Genomic DNA, 21,947 nt, shown 5'->3' on the forward strand with positions numbered 1-21,947 from the left:
AAATGTCATTTGTTCCACCTGTACAGTGAATAAGCTCTACATCGAGATCATTCGAAGCAAGCCCGCGGTGCTCTAAGGCTGTCAACATGAACACCCACGGCCCAACTTTGTCGTGTTTCAGTTCCCAGGGTGTCCTCAACCCCAAGCTCCTCACAATAACCAAGGCTAAATAGCATCAGAAAACAGGAAGGTTTAAACTCAGCTGTGTGCCAAAACATGAGCCTTGGTCCTGGTTATTGAACAGTTTTCAAACCAATAGTTTGAAATTGTGTTGAAGTATCTTCTGTTTGGTGTCACAGTGCTGCTTCCCCTGGGAATACACGCTACTTTGTTTTTAGTGTAGATCTGTTAGACATGCTAAAAAATATTTTGTAGTAGATGTATACGTTGACAATCCTTAAAAGAATTCCCAGGAAGTAACTGAGGGACCTGAGAAGGGCTGCAGCCATGCTGGAGAAGTGAAACAACAAAATGCAAGGGCTGTGGATGGGAGCAGAAGTGCTGCTGGCCTTCAGGAGGTCATCTGTCTGGAACAGGGCACACTCTGCAGTCACCAAGATCCAGATGATCCTGGATGTCAGTCTGGCGTTTTTCACCGTCCGTAAATGTCGGGACTCTGTGGGGAAGAAGGTTATCAAGTAAGCCTCAAAGGCAACGCAGCTTAGCAGCAAGCAGCTGATGTGTACATTTGCAGTGAGGAGGTTCTGCAGCAGGGCTGATGTGAACGCTGTAGATGAGATACCAACATCAAAGGTCCATACGACCATCTGAGAAAGAACGCTAACGGAAACCAGGATGTCTGCCTTTGCTAGGCTTGAAATGAGAACCGCAGTGGACTTGGACGAAACCTTTGCAGACTGCAGGAGGATTATTGTGTACAAACTGCCCAGCAGGCCCAGAAAAGTGCTGATAGCATTTGAAGAAGACAGGACAAGGTATTGGATATATTTAAGTACCAGGTATCTTCTCAGATCTTTCATGTGGTCTCTCTCCACAGAAATGCCAGTCAGGGAAGAATACCTAGAATACATATAAAAAAAGGTGATTAAATGTAAAATTAGCAGGATAGATTCCAGATAACTTATTATGTACCTGCATTTGTACAGACACATGCTGGCATCCCGCACACTCCAGCATTATTGTGACATTGGTTGGTTACCCAGCTTCAGAGGCATTCAGTATGCGAAATCCTCAGACTGCATCAATTGCAAAGTAAATTGCACGTAAGCCGAGGCGATAGCATTTTATTATAGTTAATGCCGGAGTCATTGCAGGGAACTGGAATGACTCTGGACTAACACTGAAAAAGTTGAGGTCAGAATAGAGCTAGTTTCGTTATGCAAGTTTTTTCTGTTTCCCTTTGTGGGTCAGTTCAAGAATGAAGAATCCATTCTGTAATGTTGCAGCAAGACAAAGATTTCCAGTTGTGCTATGTAGAAGAGTAAATGAGATATTTATTACTTATTCTGGGAAACAAAGTAGTAATCTAAAAGGAATGCTATCCAAGAAATGTCCCAGTTGAACCAATAGTTGAGAATTACCATACAAGCACCCATTTGATTTCCTTTTCCAGTCATTAGCTCAACTCTTCATACGCATTCATATGGTGGCTATAGCTTTTGAATTAAATTGAATGCCTGGGCACAGTGTGGGAAATGGCACTAAATTACAGATGCTGGGCTGCCGGGGAAAAGGTGGGCGCAGCAGCACGGGCTGCTACAGCTTCACAAGCACACAACTGCTGGCTGCAGAAGCCCATGGGGCTTTTAAGCTTTGCTGGGAAGGGATGTGGTCTCTGGTTTGATGTGCGGTTGGTGGTAACATCCCTGTGTGCACTGGAGCTGCTTGAGCCTCTGAGCTTTCAGCTCTGAGGGCAGGAGTGGAGCTCCCCGGGGCCACGCCGGCTGCCGCATGGCTGGAAGCTGGTCCAGCTGGCGCCCCGTCCCAGCTCTAATGTTTCTCTAATGTTCTGATTTTATACCTACATTTCTTTGGGAGTAAACAAAAAGCTAAGAGCCATTTTAAGCATTATTGTATCAAATGTATTGTTTAAGTTCCTTTTTCTTAAGTACCATTCACAAAGCCTAAAACCAACTTGCTGTCCCACCGGTGGGGTGCCTGTTGGCAACCATTAGCATTTTACTCCTCGGGCTTAGCAGAGCTATAATTAAATACAACTCTAATTTCCCACTGAGACAGCTATGCTGTTATGTTTCCAGTTTGTTTATTAGTTGAATCTCCTAATGCATCCAGTTGAATGTTTATGAATCAATCGCGAAACCTGACCGGGAATTTGAGGGAAAGTTTATAGACCTGGGGGATGGTGCACAAATGAGCCTTGGGATGAAGGTGTTTGGAGGAGGACCACATCCATTGCTCCTGGTGCTTCTGGGTGCCTGGAGTCCTTTCATACTTACCCACCACTGGTTGCCTGCAACCTTCTGCAGTGATGGTGTGCTTTGGGGTTGAGTTTCTCTCTTGAAAGGCCTGATACAAACTTCAATTCACTAGAGTGCATGAGCAAGAGGAAAAACTGCATCCCTCCGTCCGTTAGCTAGCGCTGCCTGACAGAACCAGCCATCAAGAATGGCACAGTGCTGGGTTTAGGCAACATTTGAAACAATGAAATGGATGAAAACAGCCAGTTCCCATAGGCTGCTGGCGGGAGTCCTTCTTTGTCTGACTGTTTTCTCCTATAAAAGGTTGCAAACAGTCCCTTTGCCTTAAACTCAGTGGAAAGAGGTACCTGGATGATCTGCCTCTGCCTGGGGGTCCTTCACATCTCAGTGGGCGGCTTCCAGTGAAGAATCTTGCATCAGTGAGGTTAAGTTTGCTTAACGACTCTTCACGGTCATTTCACATCAACATGCTGAAGAAATCTAATAAGTCAGGGCTTCATCCCAAGGCTTTACCCATTTCCTATACATGTAAAGTACCCATCACCTTCAACTACGGCTTTACATGACATAAAGAACTGGCTGGAGATGACTAACAGCTCAGGATCTCACATTGTATTTACACAGTCGTATCTTAAGCAGGAATGAAGTTTGTAAAGTGCCCATGGCTGCAGATGACTAACAGCTCAGGATCTCACATTGTATTTACACAGTCGTATCTTAAGCAGGAATGGAGTTTGTAAAGTGCCCAGATATTTTTAGGTATTGGCATAATTTGTGTAATATGACACTGAAAGGGCATAAGTGTGAACTCTCCCTGTGTGGGATAAGGTTGCAAAGACCAGTAAAAGGCTAATTTGGTTAAATCATTAGTTTCCTATGATCTCAAAAGCAAGAAAGACTTTTACAAAAAATGGAGTGAGAATTTTATGATGAAGATTAGCATAAACATGTAAGAACGATATTGGAAAGACCAAGACACAACACGAAGTGCAGTGAAGAAGTGATATACAGGTAAGGAGGAAACATTCCATAAACCCATTGTGAGACAAAGGAAGACCAAGGAATGAGTCTGCTCCCTGTAAAGTTTGCATTACCAAACAACTGTTGATGCCAAAATTAGAAGACAACAATTCTTTTTATCTGAAAGGCACACTTAGGGCTGGACATGTGCCACAGCAAGAGCTAGCAACAGAAGACCTCCAGTGAGGTTCCTGGCTAGGCCAAAGGAAGAACGAGATCTATGTTGCTTAGATAAATTCTGTGTCTTCAAATTCCTGGGCTTCAAGAAGTTTATTCAAGAGCACCTGGAAACTGGCTGAAGCAATTTCGGAGATATTCATGGTTATCGCTGAGAAGTCTTGAAAGGCAAATGGTAGAAGTTCCAGAAAACTTGATATAGCAAAGATGGGGTCTGTCTTTAAAAGGGAGGAGTAGGGCAAGAGAAGCAGAAAATTGTAAGGTTTACTTCCCAGAAAACTACTCAAATAATCAAGCAAATGGTTATCTAAATGGTAGAGGAGATAAGGAAGAACAATGTGGATTTCTCACAGATAAAGCAAATTTATTGAGCCCAGCTTCCTTCTGTAGTGGGATAATAGATCTCATGAGTGAGGAGAAAACCAGGGAGTGACATTGTCCTGGTTTCAGCTGGGATAGAGTTAATTTTCTTCCTAGCAGCAGGCACAGTGCTGTGGTTTGGATTTAGTAGGAGAAGAATGCTGATAACACACTGATGGTTTAGTTGTTGCTCAGCACTGCTTATGCCAGGCAAGGACTTTTCAGCTTCCCATGCTCTGCCAGGGGCACAAGGAGCTGGGAGGGGGCACAGCCAGAACAGTTGATCCCAACTGCCCCAAGGGCCATTCCATACCATACGGCGTCATGGGCAGTATGGAAACCGGGGGGGTTGGCCGGGGAGCAGCGATCGCTGCTCGGGAACTGGCTGGGCATCGGTCGGCGGGTGGTGAGCAATTGCATTGTGCATCACTTGCTTTCTATATTATTATTGTTATTATCATTATTATATTGTTATTATTATAATTACTATTTTACTTCATTTCAGTTATTAAACTGTTCTTATCTCACCCCAGGAGTGTTTCTCACTCTTACTCCTCCGATCCTCTCCCCCATCCCATTGGGACAGGGGCAGTGGGCGAGCGGCTGTGTGGTGCTGAGCTGCTGGCTGGGGCTGAACCACGACAGACATATATCTTGAATTTTATTAAGAGTTTCAATATTGTTTCATGAGGCATTCTTATAAAGGAGCATGCTAAGGAAATGTGGACTAGAGGAAACTATAAGTCATGCATAGCTGGCTGGGAAGCTAAGGAAAGGCTAACTATCAGAAATTAGAGGAATGATGTATCAGATGGTGTTCTGCAGACATCTGGCATTTTGTGCATTTTCATTAACTACAATAAGGAATAGAGTTCATGCTTATTAAGTTTGCTTATTAAGTCAGCTATCACAAATCTGCAAGTACAATTTCAGCTCCACACAAGAGCTGGTCCCTGTGTAGCAGTGAGCGAGAGGAAGAATGAATGTGTTGGCAGGAGGAGGGAGCGAGCCAGGGGAGGAGGATGGCTGCCGTGGGCAGCAGTGCTGGCACAAGTGGGTATCAATGCAGCCTGTGGATGGCAACAGCCACCGCAGGAGTCAGTGAGAGTTGTGTCGGGAAGGGCAGATGCCATCTTGCAATGCATAAACAGGAGAAATGGCTGTAACCACATGGGATGAGTCTTTGGTTTCGCTTGGCAGAAGTTAAGTCTTGACTGAAGTACGCGACCAGTTTTGATGCCAGCAGTTCAAGAAAGGTATCAAACGCTGAAGATGTTTCAAGGAGACTGATGACAATGATCAGAGAGAGAAAAAACATGATACAGAGGGAAAAGAATCAGGGTTGCGTAGTCTAGAATAGAAGAGATGCCTATTTGTTTCATTTACATCAGGGCAATTTAGATCACAAGTAAGGAAAGCTTTTAACAGGAAGGATGATCAAGCACTGGAATATTTTGCCTCAGGAAATCAGAGACTCTCTGTTACTGGATGTCTTCAGGAGCACAGTGGGAGGGTGTCTGTTAGTACAGACAGGGACAGATATCACCTTGTAGGTTGAGGGACATCAAGTGCCTTTCAGCCCTATTTCCTACATGTCTGTGAAGGACATTTACACTGCCGAATTATAACAGCTCCTACCTACAAATGAAATAGTGCCTATTTTGTCAAGAATGATCTACTCGGATAATATTTAAGTTATGGCTCATGTCACACCAGAACATTAGTTCATGACCTTCATTCTGCAGACATCCTGGGACACAGCGATACACTCTTTGCTCAGAAAGAACTAATCTCAGTCATTAAAATAATATCATTGTTGTAGTTATACTAATAATTTTGTATGAGCCTTCTACAAAGCCATTTGTGTTGTGTCTCGAGTTCACCTTTAGTTGTGCCTAAGCTATTTGCTGTAATGCTTCCAAATGCGTCTTTATCTAGACTCTATTCTTACTAAATCTTAGACAGTTATTTCCCTTTGTTTTGAATATTGGATCTAAAATTGGATCAGTGGTGAGGGGATCAGAGATTATATCAGAAATATAACAATGCCATTTCTTTCCTATCTGAGCACCTATCTCCTTATGTAAATTCTCAGTATTCCTGATGTGAACACCTTGGAGCTCGTACTTCAAAGTTTTTCCAGTACAGTTACCCAACAGGTTTGGGTGGTTGCTTTAGATCTGGCCTGCTTTTTCTTTCGATGAGATGATGGGAAAATTATAATTCTGAGTGATTCCTGTGAAAGATGCCAAGCCAACTTTTGTAAGAGTGGGGTTCCCATTGCTTGTTGAGACTCGGTTTGTACCAGGTTGACTCATCCAAGATTCACATGCAGCTTTTATCTCTGAGCCAATTTGTTAGTGGAATCCTTTATGAAAGGGGTAGGAAAAATTTAGTCCAGTACTTCAGCTGAATTGTGATACAGTTCATCTTACCCTCATTTTCAACAATGATTAACTAGAAAAATGATTCTGCATTTTCTGTTTTGACAAAATCTTTCTGAAATCAGTGGTCTGTGCTGTTTCCATTAAGTCAAGGGGCTTTGCCACTAGTCCTGGTGCAGCCCCTTTAGCGTATACTAACGTAGCAAGAAGTGGCTTTGCCTCACTGCTGAGGATGCTGGAGGTGGTGAAGAGGAGACTTAATCTCTGAGCGTTGATGTCTGAGCATCGGTTTGACCATTTCGTTCAACACAAAGTGTCAATGACATTTAGATCTATTGGAACAAACCCATCTGAATCCACAGTCTGAAAGCTCATACCACGCACTAGCTAGACATGGAGGAGAACCAAGCTGTGATATGCACAGTTGGATACTCATTTCTCTTGTTACTTAAGCAAGCTACTCCTCCTCTGGAAAGGTACATTAAGAATGTTTTACCTTTTTTTTGGATTGCAGACTATTTCTGCGTATATTTTCATTAAGTATATTTTTGAGGAGACAAATTATATGCCTCGAAAAAATTCTTTGCTCATTTGACAACAGCTGTTTACTGTTGTGAATTGTGTGCTGGGAAGTGCACGTAACCTGATGCAGGCTGCTGTGTGCCAAAGATCAGCGTAGCTGGGCACAGTGCTTCAGCTAAATTTGAGGCTGTGATCCCCAGATGAGGGGGAGTAAACAAATCTAAGCTGTTTTGAGCAGCTGAATGAGTGAGCAACGTGTGCAGTTCATTAACTTTGGGATCTTACATCTCCTCTGGAGAATGTGGAAATAAAATGTCATTGGAAAACAAACTGAATTGAACAGAAATTTGCTATGTGGACAAAACCAGATTTCTCCAGTGAGCCTGGCTCATTCATGTATTTCCTCCATCCTTTTTTTCCACTTAAGGAGTTTGAAAGGAAGAAGACAGCGACAGCTGGATTTACAGCAGAGGTTTATCATGTCCTTGTGGAGCATTTTAACTCTGAGCTTCTGGGCATCGGGTCCTATCTTACACTCCAGGACTTGGTGATGAGCCTATAGGCTCTTCTAGTGACGAGTTGTAAGCAAAGGATGCCGAGCAGCTGGTAGAGCCGGAGGAAGTGCCCAGAAGCAGCCAGTCCCAGTGCTAAGGAGCTCGGCATGTTTTTCATGTCTTCCCTTCTTGAAAACTTTGGCATTTTACATAATGGTGCCGGCATTTTACACAACACTGCAATGTACTTCAGAAAGGAACTGGAGTTTCTGGATGGAAGATGCCTTCCCGCTTTCTGTTAGAGATGTGTCAGTGGTGTCCTTCCTTTCGAGCCACGGCTGCCCCAGGAGATGGGATCATTGCCATGCCTCCCTCCTGCCTCCCTCCACCCCTTTCACACTATGATTTAGCGGTTAAAACTCTCATCCAGAATGTAGCAGAACGAGGTTTGATTTCCTCCTTTGCCGCAGGGGATTTAGATGTTTATCTCTCATGGATGTCCCAACCAGCAGGCTACAGGTTGTCCCGAGGTGGGGATGGTTTTCGTACCACCTAAGGAATCCAGGCACAGTGTAGGAAAACAGCTGGCACCCTGGGTCAAGGGGCAGGGATCAGGAAAAGGCTCACGGATCATAACACGGATAGTTGTGGATGTTTGCTAGGGAAAAGGGCATCCCTGTTTCCTATACTTGCTCCAAATGCTGCTTGGGTACATCCGCTCTAGTAAACTAAACAGAACTGGGAGATGTTCCCGGGTGCTGGAGCTCAGTTCTTCATAGTCTGAGAGAGCCCCAATGGCCCCCAGCACAGTTTTGGCGTCTGCCCCTGCACACCCTCCCGAACGCTGTGCGGGCATGGGCTGGGCTTTAGCAGGAGGCAGGGAGCACTGCCCGCGGGCAGCACGGCGGCACTGCCCACGCTGCAAGGATGGCTGGAGGGTAGGGTCCTCATTGCTCCAGCCGAGCTCGGTGCCAGAGATCAGTCCGGGGCACATCACTAGTCAGACATAGCCTTTACATATCTAAGATTAAAGAGTCATTGGATAAAGAACAGATGTATGAAGAGAGTGCAAAGCAAGGTCTGAAGCCACAGGCTCTTCCTTTGGAGAAGGTGGCTGCCAGCACCGCTCTCCTGAGCTCCTGCTGCCAGCACCCTCCTCCACTGCCAACCCAGCAGCTTCCCTCCAGCTGGGAAATCCTGCCAGCCCTCTGTCGAGTTCAGCCCCAGCCAGCAGCTCAGCACCACGCAGCCGCTCGCCCACTGCCCCTGCCCCAATGGGATGGGGGAGAGAATCGGGGGAGTAAGAGTGAGAAACACTCCTGGGTTGAGATAAGAACAGTTTAATAACTGAAATGAAGTCAAATAGTAATTATAATAATAGCAATGTAATAATAACAGTAATAATAATATCCAAAGCAAGTGATGCACAATGCAATTGCTCCCCACCCGCCGACCGATGCCCAGCCAGTTCCCGAGCAGTGATCGCTGCCCCCCAGCCAACCCCCCCAGTTTCCATACTGCCCGTGACGCCGTATGGTATGGAATGGCCCTTGGGGCAGTTGGGATCAACTGTTCTGGCTGTGCCCCCTCCCAGCTCCTTGTGCCCCTGGCAGAGCATGGGGAGCTGAAAAGTCCTTGCCTGGCATAAGCAGTACTTAGCAACAACTAAAAACATCAGTGTGTTATCAGCATTCTTCTCCTACTAAATCCAAACCACAGCACTGTGCCAGCTACTAGGAAGAAAATTAACTCTATCCCAGCCGAAACCAGGACACCCGTGAAGGACTCGGGGAGTGGAAGAATAGGTGCTGTGCACCAGCAGACCCTTCCCTTCGCCCGCACCGGGGTAGGGACAGGCAGGCAGAGGGGGCAGCTGCCCTCCCTCCACCCAGCCAGGGCAGGCGGGATCACGCCTGGGGTGGGGCTGGATGGGAATAGGAATTGGGAGGTGGGGGGTGGGGTGTGTCTTTCCAGAACAGCCACTCCTATCCTGCCAGAATGGCTAGAATGGGTGAAGAAGGCAACCTGAGGCAATTCATCTATTAATTTACAGGTTTCAAAGCAGCCTCTTGCAGTATTCATTACAGGTCATGTGCAGGAGGATCGCTGTGCACGGACAGTGGCACTTAGTTTTTGTTTAGTCCTTATTCAGATGAAACCTCAGCTCAAGCTCATGGGAGGTTTCCTAAAATAGTACTTTGTGTTTTCAACAGTACTATTTTTTTATTTCCACAGAAATTGCTCTCCTGAGACACTTTAAAAATTCTTGTCATTGGTATGCTGTTGTAGTTTGAGAGGTACATAAAAACATCTCCTACTCTTAAACAAATGCTTCCTTTCAAAATTCCTCCTGCAATTGTGTCAAAGAACATACAGAAGAGGAGAACGAATTTGAAACCCAGATTACCACTGAATATCCTGACTGTAATGAAGTGGTATTAGCTTTTACTTAGTTTAAAAGCAAAAATACTTACATTTGCTGGAAAACGCATCCAGGTATAGTTTTCTGCATCACTGTATTCTGCGTCTGGTCTGGAGCAGAGCTAAAATGTGCCATTTGCCTGGGACTGCTTCCTGGTTTTTATAGTGTCGTGTATTCAGTACCACGTCAGAGCACGGGGCTATGCTGACAGAATTTGTTTTGCTAGGCAACATCCCCAGAGCTGGTTTCACAAGAATTACTGACTTGAATCATGTAGCTATTAACTTTCAGCAGTCTGGAAAATTGATGCCCTATGTGGAAGAGGAGTCCCAGACACTTCCTCAAATATGTTTCAAGATGGAACAGATTACAGGGTGTAATCCTGAACTCGTCTGGGTGTCGCATAAACTAACACAGGTTATCCATGAGAAAAAAAAATATTCCGAGCAAAACAAAGAAAAGCACCTCTGGCATGAAAAGCAGCACTATATCTGGCTGGACTGGGCTATCCCCGATGAGTGTGTGTGTTGGTGTTGCCTGGGATACCCAGGTTTGTGCGGATTACGTTTGCACCAACCCTCTTCTATTGTTCTCCAGGCATGACGTTGGTTAAGCCAAGTTCGTCTGCGTTTCAGGGCAGGGGAATCTCTTCATGAGGTCTTGGTGCAGTGGGAGAGCGGAGAAGCATCCCACAGCCATCGCGGAGAATAGCAAACCGATACGCTCACAGCCACATGAACACGTACCACAGCTCCCAGCCTTGTCGTGGCTGCCGATCTCACGCCTGAAGTCAGGACATGAAAGCAGGGAGTTAAAGGCAGTGATGCTGCGTTGGTTTCTGATCAACGGAATTTGCTGCCAGTCCAACACCAGCTCGGCCGGCAGCACGCCATTCCCCTCACCGCTTCTCCAAGTCACAGAAAACTGTAGAAAGACAAAGCAGCTGGAAATCCAGGTGCTGCAAAGCGCTGTCCTTACAGCCGCAACCCGAGGATCGTGCAGGGAAGGCAGCCCTGTGCTCTCCTGCCTGCTCAGAGGGCAGCGGCAGTCCTGGGTTTGCACTGGAATGCTGGTGAGAGGACGTCTGCCGAAGCCAGAGAAAGTCCCTGAAAAAAAGGATTTGACTGGTTGGTGATTAATGTAATATGTGCTTTGATTTATGTGTATAAATTTTTTTTTATTTGATTTAATAAGACTGAGTTGGCTTTTGCCTGAGGCTCTTCATAGCAGTTTTGTTTTTCACAACTACTGTTTCTATCACATTTCCTTACTTTGCTTGCATGCCGAGATGATAAAACAGAACCATCAGCTGCAAGAGCATAAATTCTGCGGACAAGCCGCACACTTTCTCACCAGCTTGAAATTTCATAATAACCCACAGAAAAGATAAGGCAATCCCTCTGTTTATCCAGGGTATCACCCATTTCATCCGAGTGCTTCCCCTGTGGCACCGACCCTGTAAAAACAGTAAGAAAATCAGAGGGAAGGCAGGAGGAGTGCGATCGGGTGCTCCGGACCAGAGCTGTGCACCACTTTGCCTCGCAGGGCTGGCAGGCGTCTGCAGAGCCAGTGCGGAGAGACGGGACCGGCCATGGGAAAGGCGGCTGCGGTGAAATCTTTAATCAGTTCCCCTCAGTTAATCTTTACCTGCATTAGTGATCGCTCCCAAAGACTGGTGGCTTTCAGTGCTCCTCTTTGAACCCACCTGTATCTGCCCTAATGCAAGCAGAACGAACGCAGTATCTCTGACTGATTTCTGCAGCGGCACGAGGTGGTTTCCAGTGGTTTTCCATAACCTGTTTATTTTCCACTACACCTTTGTTTGAAGGCTTTGGCCAGCTCTGTACGTTGATTAGCAGCGCTCTTTGCAGCTGAGGACTTTTAATTTTTTTTCCTCCGCAACTGAAATGCAATTGAATTTAATTAGAATTCAGCAATGGGTAAGAAAATTTCAATTTTCTTCTGTCCAAAGTATTCCACTTTACTTTTGACCTCAGAGGGTTTCCAGCACTTTTCCCTTGCCACCTCATCACTTGCAGGACACAAGGTGAGGTGATCGTGCCTGTGCTGGCAGAGGACAAGAGGAAAAGAGCACAAGAGGAAATGGGCTCAAGCTGTGCCAGGGGAGGTTTAGGTTGGGTATTAGGAAAAATTTCTTCATGGAAAGCATAGTCAAGCATTGGAATAGGCTGCCCAGAGAGGTGGTGGAGTACCCATCCCTGGAAGTGTTCAAAAAACGAGCAGAGGTGGCACTTTGGGACATGGTTTAGTCTAGTCTACCCTTGACTGGTTTAGTGGTGGACTTGGCAGTGTAGGTTAATGGTTGGACTGGATGATCTTAAAGGGCTTTTCCAACCCAAACGATTCGATGATTCTATGACAGTGGTTATCTCCCCTGGCCGTGCACAGACAAGAATCTTCCAGGATGTTCATTCCAGAGAGGATGTTTTACGTTGGTAAAACATGAGGGGGCAGGTATGGAGATGTGTGAGCCCGGTGTATTCTGCAGCTCTCTCAAGAACACAAGTCTCCACTTTCCACCTTTCCAAACATCTCATCAGCAAAGAAAATAATCAGCTCATTTGCTTTATTGCCTTTATTCTCTATTTTCACTATAGAAAAGGAAATTCACTTTTAATGAGGGCAAACGCTGGGATAAAGCATTACTACTGTAATGGTTATTCCTTGTGAAGAGTAAGTCCAGGGATAAGACATCCTCACAAATGGCTTCCAGGATTTCATCAACCCCTTTTGCATAGCTGACAGAAAAGATTTCTTTTCAGGGAAACAGTGGAAAGTTGATGGCATAATCCTTTTTGTCTAAGGTATTGAATGTGTCAAGATGACAGCTAAAATGCATAAAGAAATGGTGGTGATTCATAAAACCGGGGGGTAGAACTAGGTACAAAAAGGTTAATGCAAATCTCACTTGGTTTTGGCTTCCTCCTTCACTGACTAACTCACATTTCCGATCTGGAAATAATAGTGGTAACAGCATGTTGGAAAGTGCCCCTCACCCAGGCAAAGAGCTCACCCAGCTAAGGAAATTCCCCATGGTTGCCCAAAGCTGAAGTTTTGGGAATCTCTTGAATGAGTTTGCAAGTTCTCAGCTGACAGCTCCTCTGAATAATGCCGGAAAGCCTGAAACCTCCCTTCCGCCCAGGCTAACCACTTTTGGGCTCTAGCCCTGCAGAGCTACAACCCTGCCTGCACAAATCCCTCCTCAGCAGCAGCAAACTTGTTTCTCTCTGTGCTGATGAACAGGCCTTTGTGCCTTTTTATTTCTGTTCCTAACGTGGTTTTACAAGCAGTCTATCGTTCGTGTTCCGGGGCTCCGGGCAGCCGCAGCTCCCACAGTAGCTACCACGGCCAGTTCAGTCTGTTTGCAATTAAGGATCCGGGGAATTGCTTTCCTTTGAGTCACGGCATTCCTGCGCTGGCATCGCTTGGCTCATCTCTGAACAGGGGTGGTGGGAATTTGCCTGGCACCCGCAGACTTCCTCGGCTCTGGCACCGCAGCTTTATGCTGAACTCCTCTGCTTTCCACACCCAACGCCTGCTCGCGCTGCCCCTGACCAGACTGCCCCCATCACGGTCAGTCCTCATGGACCACACAGCATGAAATTACGTGCGCACAGTGTTTTCTTCTCGGCGCCAAAAATTAAACGTGATTTTTGCTCTGCCCTTGGAGGACCACTAGAGGCAATTTTGATATCTCCTCCAAAGATGGTGCCTCCATGTGTCCCCACACTGAATTCTGCCCTCTCGCATTATTCTATTTCCAAGGCATAATATCGTTACTTACTAACCGAATCATAAAATTAAGGATATTTGAGTTTAAAAAATCTTACTACATCCCATCAGTGCAGGAGGGTTTTTTCTCACTGCAATCATTTGTCCAGTACTTTGTCTCAATTAGATTTTAATCTCTCCATCTAATGACCTTTCTTCCCCTTCCTTGATGCGCTGTCTAGCTCTTCCTGGAAATGGCATGTTTGCTTGTTAAGTGTCCCCTTGTTACTTGTCTCCATTTATCTAAATTATCATTTATTCGTATCCTGTGTTCTCCCTCTGTTTTTTACTTTCTTGATGTTTCCTTGTACCTAACACATATGTAAAAATTTATAGCCTTACGAACAGAGTCTAATGTTGTATTCATTAATAGGGCCAATTGTTTTGACTTTTTTAGCTCGAACAAGATGCATAGGACAATCGGGAAGAATATATGGTGACTTTTTAGCAGCTTTTCCAGGAAAAGCAAGAGCCAAAACCATAATCATCAGCAAGAAGTTATCCTGTATGCTCTGCGTGGATAAGGGAGTCTGTTTTCCCACCTGAGGCCAAGATAGGGTTACACGAAGTTTTACTTTTCTCATATTTCCTGCACTTCATGAATCATCTGACCAAAAGTATTTCGAGACTTTTGTTTTCCTTCCAGTTCCTCACACCTGAGAACAAACAAATACACCGTGTGAAGCACGTGAGAAAGCAGAAACCCACATCCCCCAGCTTGCCACAAAAGAGAAGTGAGCTCTTTTCTGTGGTCTTTCAGTAGGAATTCTGTTATCAAATTTGGAGCTGCATCCTACATGCAGCCTGTATTTATTATTATTCCAAACAGCAAACCAAAGCCTGAGAGCAGCACTGAGGTGCCTCTTGGAAACATAAACACCTGCAAGAGTTGCTCTGCTTCCAGCTCTCCCAAGCAGAGGGAAAATGGGAGTGAGCCGCGTCGCTGGGAGCGACCAGTCCACTCCCTCTCTTGCTTCATTTGTTAACATTTGTGTGATAATGTTGGCAGGAATTGAGCTTTGCTCCACAGTAGATGACACTGCAGCAAAGTACAGTTCACGTCCCACACGACCACTGCTCAGTGTTTAGGAGCGGTCCAAGGACATCTGTAGTTTGCGTCACGTCAGAAACTTCCCAGGAACACACTGCTGTTCTCACATCTCTCTGTCATGCACCCCGAGTACGTGCTCCCCCAGGCACCTGCCCTCCCTGCTCTGCTCCCCGCTGCCTGCCCGTTTCGCTGTTTGCCTTCCGCTGCTCTTAGTCGTAGCCTTGGCGTGGTCAGACATAACGAGGCTGCTACACAGGCTTGGGCCACTTGAAGCTGTTTGTTCTTGTATCTGGTGGCAACAGCAAATTTACTTTTTGGCCTGATTTGTTGCAAATTTTGGCAGCCTGAGCATCTCCAGTCATCGATGCTGGCGGGTACCGCTCAGTGGCCCGCCAGGCACAAGAGAGAAGCAGTCTTTGCTCTTTGCTGCATGTGAGCTGAGTCCCGGCAGGGCAGGGGAGGAGCAGGTACCAGCAGCGTGCATCCCATCATCCGCCCTTGCACAGGTGTCAACCATTCATTTACACGTACACATGTGTAAATATTCAGCCGGCGCTCAGCCTTGTAGCAGGCTGGGGTGGTGTCTCTTCTGTACGGGTGCAGTCCGTCACGGCGGCGGCAGCAGCACGGGCTGGATGTCTGCTGGGGCTGGTGAGCATCCTCCAGGCACCGAATCTGGGGCACAGACAGGGACGCAGTCACGCAGACGTGTGCTTGCCGCTACTATTCTGGAATGGGCTCAACACAGCTTTCCCAGAAAAATATTCTTTGCTGTCCTTGAGACCCTGGAGGATACACATATGTTTTTCCCTTGGACTTTTCTTGAGAATCATTTCCTCCGTAACACTTGTGATGCTTCCCCTGAGTCTGAGTCTGATTTCTGTTCTCCTCTGAGGTAAAAGAGAGGACAAATTAAGGAAATTGTTTTCCAGTGACTGGGCCTACATTAGAAGAAGCATTTGCAAATGTGGTTTTCAGTTTGGCATTAGTTGTTTTCTAAAGCTCTCTTGGTCTGAGGTTGAGATTTTCTTTTGGTTTTGTGGGGATTTTTTTTCCTGATGTCTGGGGGTTGGTGTGCTTTGTTTATTTTTAAGAAAACAGTTTTGCTCCAGCTTGTAAACTGGACAGCAAATTATAATTGAGTAAAGAATGAGGAACCCCTGGAACTGAAAATTCAGTCATAAACTGAAAACAGCACCTGAGGTCTGGACGCGTTGCAAATGGCTGAGTTTAGTAGAATGAGATTCCTGTTTCCTAACAGCACCAGGAAATAGATTTGCTCAGGTCTTGTTGCATTTTAATTTGGGATGGGTGACACATAGTGCCAGTGCCATTTCCAGAATGAGGTACCAGCCCAGACTGGGTCTTGTATGTCACTTAGAAGCAGAAGTAATGTTGTCCCGTGTCTCATAAAATGCATATTTACCTGGAGTAAGGGTATTCTCCCACCTTTACACCTTTGTGGCAAATGAAAGCAGAGCAAAAGCTCATTGCAGTGGTGGGAGGTAAATGCAGAGTCATCAGAAAAGCCTAAAGGAGTATTTGGGATTGTAAGAGTTTAATGAAGGCATGGCTGGAGCGTGGCAGGATTTGAGGAGACGAAGCCTGTGCTAAGCAGTGGTCTCTGATAGCTCACTCAGCAGCCAAGCTGGAAATCACAGAATCACAGAATGCTTTGGGTGGGAAGGGCCCTTTAGAGCCCACCCAGCCCAGCCCCTGCAGTGCCAGGGACAGCTTTAACCAGCCCAGGGTGCTCACAGCCCCATCCAGCCTGGCCTGGGATGTTCCCAGGGATGGGGCCTCCACCGCCTCTCTGGGCAACCCCTTCCAGTGCTTCACCACCCTCAGTGTAAAACATTTCTTCCTTATAGCCAGTCTAAATATATTCTTCTTTAGTTTAAACCCATTCCTCCTTGTCCTGTCACCACAGGCCTGGCTAAAAGCTTGCCCCCCCCTTCCTGCAGCCCCTCTCAGCGCTGCCAGGCCGCACTCAGGCCTCCCCGCAGCCCCCTCCTCTCCAGGCTGAGCACCCCCAGCTCCCCCAGCCCGGCCCCGCAGCAGAGGGGCTCCGGCCCTCGGGGCATTTCTGTGGGCTCCTCTGGCCCCGCTCCAGCAGCTCCGTGTCCTTGTGCCGAGGGCCCAGAGCGGGGCAGAATCCCCTCCCTCGCCCCGCTGCCCACGCTGCTGGGGATGCAGCCCGGGATGGGGTTGGCTTTCTGGGCTGCCAGCGCACATTGCCGGCTCACGTCCAGCTTTTCATCCCCCAGCACCCCCAAGTCCTGCTCCGCAGGGCTGCTCTCCATCCCTCCATCCCCCAGCCTGTGCTGATACCGGGGGTGGCCCTGTCCCAGGTGCAGGACCTTGCACTTGGCCTTGCTGAACCTCATGAGGGTCACACAGCCCCACCTCCCCAGCTTGTCCAGGTCCCTCTGGATGACATGTCGTCCTTCTGGCGTGTCAGCCGCACCACTCAGCTTGGTGTCGTCTGCAAATCTGCTGAGGGTGCACTTGATCCCACTGTCTATGTCATTGCTAAAGATATTAAACAGCACTCGTCCCAGTATGGACCCCTGAGGGACACCACTTGTCACCAGTCTCCATTTGGACATCGAGCCATTGACCACGACCCTCTGGATGCAACCATCCAGCCAATTCCTTGTCCACTGAAAAGTCCATCCATCCAATTCGTATCTCCCCAATTTAGAGAGAAGGATGTTGTGGGGGAGTGTGTCGAAGGCTTTACAGCAGGCCAGACAGATGACATCCATTGCTTTTCCCTTGTCCACTGATGCAGTCACTCCTTCATAGAAGGCCACTAGGCTGGTCAGGCAGGACTTGCCCTTGGTGAAGCCGTGCTGGCTGTCTCAAATCACCTCCCTGTCCTCCATGTGCTTGAGCATAGCTTCTAGGGGGATCTGTTCCATGGTCTTCCCAGGCACAGAGGTGAGGCTGACAGGGCGGTAGTTCCCAGGGTCCTCCTTTCTTCCCATTTTAAAAATGGGCACAACATTCCCCTTCTTCCAGTCACCAGGGACTTCACCTGACTGCCATGACTTTTCAAATATCATGGAGAGTGGCTTGGCAACTACATCAGCCAATTCCCTCAGGACTCTGGGATGCATCTCATCAGGTCCCATAGACTTGTGTGCATTCAGGTTCCTCAGGTGGTCTCGAACCTGATCTTCCCTTACAGTGGGAGGGGCTTTACCCCCCTGGTCCCCATCTTGCGGTCCATCGACTCACGAGGGGCAAGGAGAGAAGTTGCCGGTGAAGACTGAGGCAAAAAAGTTGTTGAATACCTCAGCTTTCTCCCCGTCTGTTGATACTAGGTTGCCATTCTTGTTCATCGGGCGGGTACGCTTTCTTTAACCTTCCTTTTCTGGTTGACATACCTGTAGAAGCCCTTCTGGTTATTCTTTACATCCCTTGCCAAATTCAGCTCCAGCTGTGCCTTGGCCTTCCTGACCCCATCCCTACAAAACCAGGCAGCTTCCCTGTACTCTTCCCAGGACACCCATCCCTGCTTCCACTGCCTGTGCAGTTCCCTCATGCCCTTTAGTTTGACCAGCAGGTCTCGACTCAGCCATGCTGGTCTCTTCCCTTCCTCGCCTGATTTCTTATACTCGGGGACTGAGAGCTCTTGTGCTGTGTGGAAGGTGTCCTTAAAGATCTGCCATCTCTGTTCCGTTCCCCTGTCCCTGAGGACCGTTTCCCAGGGGGTCCTTCTGACTAACTCCTTGAAGAGCTGGAAGGTTGTTTTTCTAAAACTTAGGGTCCTGACTGTACTCCTCGCTTTTCCCATGTCCCTCAGGAGTGTGAACTCCACCAACGCATGATCACTGCAGCCCAGGCTGCCCCCAGTCTTGACATCACCGATGAGCTCACTTGCATTGGTGACCATCAGGTCCAGTATTGCATCCCCTCGGGTAGGGCTGTCTACTACCTGGCTTAGGAAGTTATCCTCAATGCATTCCAGGGATCTTCTAGATTGCCTACAGCTCGCCATATGCTTTTCCAGCAAATGTCGGGGTGGTTGAAGTCCCCCAGTAGGACGAGGGTCTGCAAGCGCAAAGCCTCCTGGACCCACCAGCAGCAACGGAGCTAATGCCATGACTTGCCTCTGTCCAGATCATTGCACGTGCAGCTGTTGCATAAAGCAACCCTTCTACTGCTAAGGGGAGCTGAAAAAAGTGCAAGACGAATTACTGGCACTGCTTTCAGCATTTGCCAGAAATCTGCTTTCTCTCTATTGAAGATTAATAGTGGTTGTTTTCAGCTGACATGGGGGGAAGTTAGTTGACAATAAGAAAAATTTATTTCTTCAACAAAAGATCTTAGGAGCTATTTAGAGTGTTACTGTTGCCTAGAAGAGTGAAAGGAGGAAACAAATTCTGCTCTACTCCATACAATTCCCTTAATAGACTCTTTCAGTTGTTGTATCTCTCCTTCTCCTTTTTTGCACATGGCTATTGCACTAGTTTGGTTTTCAGAAGTTCATAACAGACATGGATAAAATTGCAGTTAAAATAGGGCTGGGTTCAGTACTGTAAAAGTCCTTTGGTGAGCTTCAGCCCCAAGCTGTGTCCTGCCAAGCAGCTCCCTAGGTCTTACACTTGATGTTTTGCCCACTGAACCCTCCTATTTTGCAGAACTATCAAGAAGATGAATATAAACTGTTTATTTCTGGTTGACAAGGAATTATTCTTAAACTACATCATTTCTGGAGGGCCTGTTTCAGCCTGGTACCATGGCCTGGCCGGGCAGAGCGGTTACAGATAGATCCATCTGGGTCCATCTAGTGGTTATGGGGCTTCAGCCAGCCCCACCAGCAGTGGACACCGCTGGGTTTGCAAAGGTTGGGAATGAGCAAGGGCCAGAACAACCTGGTCTGTCTCCTGGGGTTCCTCTTTATTTTCTCCATGGAAGATGGGACTTGAGTGTTCTCACGAAACTCCTCAATTCACTGCAAATACCATGTAGGGGGGTTTATGGCAAAGAGCGAGCTTTGGGCAAATTGCTTGAGACAAGTAGACCAGAGAGAGCATTGGTGCTGGTGGGAGTGGAAAAGAGCTTTGTACAAGCTGGGACAGCTGTAACTTTTGTGATCCAGGGCAATAGAGAGGAAAACATTGGATGCTGCTCAAAGAAATTCTGGTCTTAAGAGCAGAGAAAGTTGGTATCAGGATTTCCAGGGCTTGTTACTTGGCAGATCACAAGTCTGTTGAAGCTGATAAGATAAAAGATCTGGAGTCTGGGCGTAGGAGGAGTAACATATCTGCTAAATGGGGCAATTATCAGAAGTTTGGGGTTTTTTAAGGCCACACCAGTGGTTTTCAGAAGAAAATTACTTTCACTGCCAGCTGAAACTGTAGATGGTGTGTTACCTGCCCCCCCCAGACCCAGCCCAGTGTGCACGGGTGATGGTGCTAATGCCGGTAGTTGTCACCATGATCTGCACAGAGAAGGCTAAAGGATTCCCAGCTTTCTGTAGTTTTATTAGGATTTGCTTCTTCCTTTCTTTTGAAGAGAGCACTGGGGTGTGTAAAATAGGACCTAGGATCCATCTGTTATTACTGGCAGCAGCCAGTGCAGTTGCAGAGATGCGGAAGTACTAGAGCTGGTCCTTGGCAGGGAGATGTGGCAAGTGCTTGTGCTGATTTCCGCACTGACATGGCCCTATGGATTTGCTAGAACAGCTACTCCTTCCAAAATCTCTAATGTCTGTAAAACAAAAAAAAAGGCTAAATAATGATGATCCTGTTCTACGGAGCCCTGCTGTGCCTTATTAAAAATCATTGTGGGAAAAATTAGAAGGAAAACACAACATAGAATAATAATGCATACAAGTGCAACTAAATAAATAATGGAGCAGGCTAAAACTTCAGGTGAACTAAGGGCTTACAGTTCCTGCAGGGAAAGTTTGAGAGTTTGGAAAACATCAGTTTGATGCTTTTTAATTCTGCCTAATACAGAACTTTAAAGGCAGGAATGAGAAGCTCAAATCTGATTTTTGAAGGCAGTGTAAGAACTTGAATGTGGGTAGATTAACTGGAAGACAATGCAGAAACCAGTTGTTAGGTTTAGTACTGGGTGGGCACAAAGTGCTCCACTTTCTGCAGAAGTCATCGTCTCTAGCTGGGTTGCTCTTCTTGGGTCTGCTGCCCTTCACGGAGGTACAAAGTACACAGTATACAGTGACCCTCCATGACTTGCATGAGTGCAAAACATTATGGTGCACATCAGGAAAGGCCCTGGAAGGACAGCTACGAAGGCTGCCAGGCAGAGAGCAGCCATTCAGATTAAGCGCAAGCATCTGAATAAACAACCTTTAAGTTTAAACAGCAGCATAGCTGCTTTATCTCAGAAGTACTCACATGGCCAAAAAAGGCCAACTTTCATGGAGCAATCATCAGCTATAAACCCTGTATGTGCAGACAGATTGCACAGAAGTATGAATTCTGAGAAGAGGTTGGCATTGGCTGTGGGGTTTTATGTTAGTCCAAGGTCAGAAGTCACTCATGAGCCTGACCTTGCAAAGCCAACATGGTTTTGATGCGCAGCCACAGAGTAAAGAGCTACAACTGCGCTGGTGTGCTTTATATCTAGGTATACTCCAAGTGTTGCAAATTGGAAACAAAACCTCATAAAAAATTACTTCAGGGAGCTCGTAGAAAGTTGGGGAAAGACCTGTCTCCAGGAGTGGTACCTCTGGGCACTGACTCCCCAAGGGAGGGGAAGAGGAAACAGGCAACAGTCAGAGGTTATTAACACCGAGGAGAGACAACAGTTATTGGAAGTGCTACTTCAGGTTAGAACTGGAAATAATAGTACCAAATTAAAATTCAAAAGGTCATTTGAGAGAAAACATTGGAATAACTTCCTGATAGAGGGGGGTCCTGAGCAGGTTTTGGTTTCAAGGATTAGATCGACATACGTGAATATGTAGAATGTGTGTCTGTGCTTAGCTGAAGCTGATGGGTAAAGTTTGCATGCTCAGATTTTAAGGGATAAAGCCCTTTTCCCAGGGCCGCTTATTTCTGCCCCATAGGAAGCAGGAGTAATGTTAGGAGAAAAGCAGGTCCTGTGGCTTTGTTCGGACTTGCAAGGCTAACATCTTTCCCAAGAACAAGCAGAGCAATTGTTTTGAGAGACTTGTTTATTTCTTTGCAGTATTCACAGTCTGCACTTGCCAAAAATGTTTTGCCTTGTAAACTGGAGGAGAACTAAGTCTAGAGCGGTGTAAGATCTGACATGGTGTCAGGGAATAAAACCACCCCAGTAAAACTGCGTCCTCCGCTGCCTTCGGTGTGCGCCGGGCTGTGGGTG

The sequence above is a fragment of the Pelecanus crispus genome, chromosome 13, assembly GCF_030463565.1.
Source record: "Pelecanus crispus isolate bPelCri1 chromosome 13, bPelCri1.pri, whole genome shotgun sequence".
NCBI classification, from domain to species: Eukaryota; Metazoa; Chordata; class Aves; order Pelecaniformes; family Pelecanidae; genus Pelecanus; species Pelecanus crispus.